This window comes from Sciurus vulgaris (assembly GCF_902686455.1).
Source record: "Sciurus vulgaris genome assembly, chromosome: 4".
Classification (NCBI taxonomy): Eukaryota; Metazoa; Chordata; class Mammalia; order Rodentia; family Sciuridae; genus Sciurus; species Sciurus vulgaris.
The window spans coordinates 126,132,111-126,136,566 of record NC_136464.1 but is presented as its reverse complement, the minus strand read 5'-3'; positions in this window follow the sequence as shown (position 1 = coordinate 126,136,566).

Sequence of the window (4,456 nt, the reverse complement as noted above, 5' to 3'; positions counted from 1 at the left end):
ACAATCATTAACACTTGTTTAAAAGCAGATTATTGTTTTTTCTCCTGAAGGTATCTCTGGCCCCTTTATTGTTTACAAACCTTGGTGAAACACCAGTTTATAAGTTGTAGCATTCGTCTTCTCTGGAGCAAGAGGTCAGATGAGAATTAACTGCCAATGACGGAAACACTTACTAAAGGGATGGAAGAGATGGATAGGACCTGGCAGGCAAATTCTGTCTCAGATTTCTCCCACATTTAACTATTTTGACATGCAGGAGTTTTGTATAGTTTGACTTAACATGTTGAGGAATATGCAAATCAGATGGCCATCTCATGAAACTGAGGCCAGTTCAGTTACAATCTCTTTATATTGTTCTTCCTCCTTCCCTGGCTCACTTACTTTATCCTTCACTTCTGCTTCCTGTGATATCCTACTCTCAGCCTTTATGAACTCTCCATAGTTCATAAATTCTTCCTAACACTCTGCTTCTAAGAAAGTCTGAAAGAGACAGTTGTCGATGTTTAATTTTTTGTTGGCAAAATTCATAATATATTAATATATGAATATTCAAATATTAAGTAAATTAATAATATATAAATATATTAATATTAAGCTAATATACAAATATAACACATGAATAATATGTACCTATAATATATTACATTATATATAAATAATTACGTATGTACACGTACACATGTGTACTTTATACACTATAGCTAAATGTACGTGTGTGCTTGTATGTGTGACCTTGATTTCCAAAGTGTGCACTTATTAAGACAGGAAAAAGGGACAATGTTGACTGAATTAATCTTTTTCAATAGTTGCCCTTCTGGAGCCAAAGGGAATACACAGAATATGAGTATATTTTTAACATAGTTTTGTTCTCATTTCCTGAAAAGTGAATTGTTACAATAAAGGCAACTATCATCAATTAATTAAAAGCCTTATGAAATGTTCACATGTCATTGCTATTGCCTAGAAAAGAAGCCTACAGAAAAAAATTGAGAACTACTACGTTTTTCAAATTTTTTCTTATTACTCAAATTTTGATTACATGTGATTATATTTATCAAGGACAGCTATCCTCTCACTTCCTGAGTCACAGTTGTTTGGGTGATATTTCAAACATTTTCTAAATCTGGATATATATACTAATCCAACAACTCAATTCCATTTATATCAAGCCTGCAACATCTTAGGACTTGAAAGCAATAAATTAAAACAAGATGTTAATCTGTCTCATATACTTCAGGTTAATATTCTATCATAATACAAAACATACACAAATTAGAGTTTATTTTAGCAATTGTGATATTGGTGATGAAAATAAAATACTCTAAAACAGCTCAGAAAATCTCCAAATTTTTAATTACTTTCTTATCACTACCCCCAAGCAGTCTTATGTATTTTTATCTTTTCTGTAAAGCTCATTATCAACCCTGCCTAAAGCAGTTATGCTGATAGACATTGTGGCATGTAGAAGCACGGGTCCAAGTTTCTATTCTGACTTTGCTTATGAACATCATCACATGTGTGTAGTCATACACACACACATACACACACACACACACACATACACACAAGCACATCCTTTCTTTTTCATTTTATTTAAAAAAAGAATGCATACTAAGGCATTATCTATTAATTCTTAACATTAGAAAATTAAAAATTTACCACAAAGAGTATATTTGTAAAGTAAATATGAATGAAAAGAATCAATATGTTTCTGCTTGTTCTCATACCTTTAAAGTTAATTCTCCAAAGACTGGTATGTAAAGAAGTAAACAGGTCCTGTAGTTATTATAATGCTTTTACCCCAAAAGTCAGTACTTCTACAGAGCACTTATACTTTAGCTTTTGCTTAAAGACTGATACTATCTCTGCTGCTAAGAAATGATCTCATAAATATATTGACTGTAGAAAAAATTGTAGATACAGAAAAATACAATTTTTGTTTTGCTAAAATTTTTAAATGTTTTATATTTTATTTTATGCTTTATGTGAAAACTAATAATATAGGAGAGACCGACCTTCCAGAGTCCTCTAAGCACATACTCCTTTCAGCAAATTTTACAGCTATCATCAGTAACACAGGTTGTGTTTTACCCTATTCCATATATTCAGTTTCTTGGGATGCAAATGTTCTCAGGGCATTCATAGAAATAAAGATGAAGTCCTCATTGACAAGGTACAGTGGTAAATCTCACTTTATTTGAATCTGCAGTTTGATTTCTTAGGTTCTGTGGTTTGAATATGGATTTCCTTCTCTAAAACTCATGTTGGAGTTTAAGCCCCTTGTTGAATTATTAACACGTAGAAAATGTACGACTGTGGTGTTTAGAAGTGGGGTCTTTGGGAAGTGATTAACATGTGATAAAGCCATCAGGGTGACTTAATATTGGTAAGAAGAGGGAAATGACAAGGACACACATGTGAGTTCTCTGTACCTCCCCATGTGATGCCCTCTATTGCTTGGGACCGTACCAACAAGACCATCATTAAAGACGGGCCTTGACACTGGAACTCCAGAAACCTGAGATAAAATAAACCTCTGCTTCCTTAAAACTTACCTACTTGTGTCATTGTGCTATTAGCAGTAAAAAATAGACTAAAGCAATATATTACATCATTTGATGAGATAGTTCCTGAGAGAATTGAGCCTCTTTGTCACCCCCATTCACTTGCTCCTATGTCTCTTCTTCCCTTCCCAACAATCAAATTTATATATGTTAAAATATAGTCCCAGAAATATTTTTTAATACCTGTGAAACATCCCTTAAAATTGAATAAATATATTTACACAGTAGTGTAATACAAATGACTGGTACTTTGTATTCTTTACCAATACTTTAGAGTTGTAAAATTTGTTTAAAAGCCATCTGCTTCAGTACACATAAGCACATAAATAAAGTGGAAATGGAAGTGCAGTGATTAAGCCAATTCTAATTCTCACATTAGTTGAAGTAACTCTCTCTATTTTCTATTTTCTTACACTCATATGATCTGCTATCTTTTGTGGCCCTCATCTTAGAAATACTTCTTTGGCAGTGAGCACTGACTTTTTCTGCTTGTCTTAAAATAACCAACATTGCTATATGTATGTTTACTATAAGGAAATATTCATCCCAATAAAAAAATTATAAAACCTATTAAACAAAAACAGGTTCCTCCACTCCTTGTCTCATCTAGTTCCTTTAATTATTCAGTTTTGTAGAAGTCGGCAGAGAGAAAAAAGAGAATAAGTTTCTGCTTCACGGAAATTTGTTGATTCCTTTTCATCGAAATCCATTACTGTCCTGAAATTAATTATTTTATGTGTCTGTAGGTCTAATGATTCCCTTTATGTACATACATACATTATTCTGTTCCCAGATAATATTTAAGAAATTAATGTTCACCTAAATCTAAATTGGCATCCAATGTTCCATGGAATTTTGTGTCCTTTTCCAGAGATATTGCAATATTTGAAACATTTTTTTCCTATGAAACCTGATTTTTTACTAATCTAGACCTTCAGTAATACACTCCTGATTTATTTTTTTTAATATTGGGGATTGAACTCAGGGGTACTTTACCCCTGAGTCACATCCCCAGCCCTTTTTGTCTTTTATTTTAAGACAGAGTCTCACTAAATTGCTAAGAGCCTCACTAAATTGTGGAGGCTGGCTTTGAATTTGCAATCCTCCTGTCTCAGCTTCCCAAGCTGCTGGGATTACAGGTGTGTGCCACCATGTGTAGCTTTCTATCTGATTTAATGTTTGAACTTTATACAACCATAATTGCCATGGCTAAATAAACCTTGTCAGCAATTCACTCTAAAAAAACAAAGAAAAACACATCATTATATTAATCCCCTGCTGAAAAACTTTCAATGATTTCATATCACAGAATCCTTTATTATAAGTCATTGAAGATTGTTGGTATCCAAGATACCGACCATCAGGTTCCAGCTAATCTTCTAAGGTTTCTGCATCAGACTTCATTAGGCAAATGCTCTGTTCTTATTGCTTTTCCAAAACCAGACATGTCAGGTAAAAATTTTGATACTTTTATATAGTAAACTGAAGTTTTCGTATTTTTCATAGTATACTTTTTTCTTAAAATTTTCCAAAATCCAAAAGTCTATGTTACCTTTCTATTTTAATTGTACTAAAGCCAAACTATTTTTAAGCAATTTAAAATAAGAATTTTTACAGTATGGCTTATAATTATAATTAACTGATAAGTAAATTACTTCATAGCCATAAAAGAACAAATAAAAAATGAGATTGTGGAAGAATTTTGAATGACCAGAAAAGATAAACAAAATATAATATTAGCAGAAATTCACAGGTTACCAATTATTATATAGTGTACAATTCCATCCATATTTACATAAAAACGTTTTTGCAAAAGTAAATGTTCATAACTGATCCATGTATATGATGAGAAAAATATTAACGGAAACTACCTTAAAAAAGAATAGCTTTTG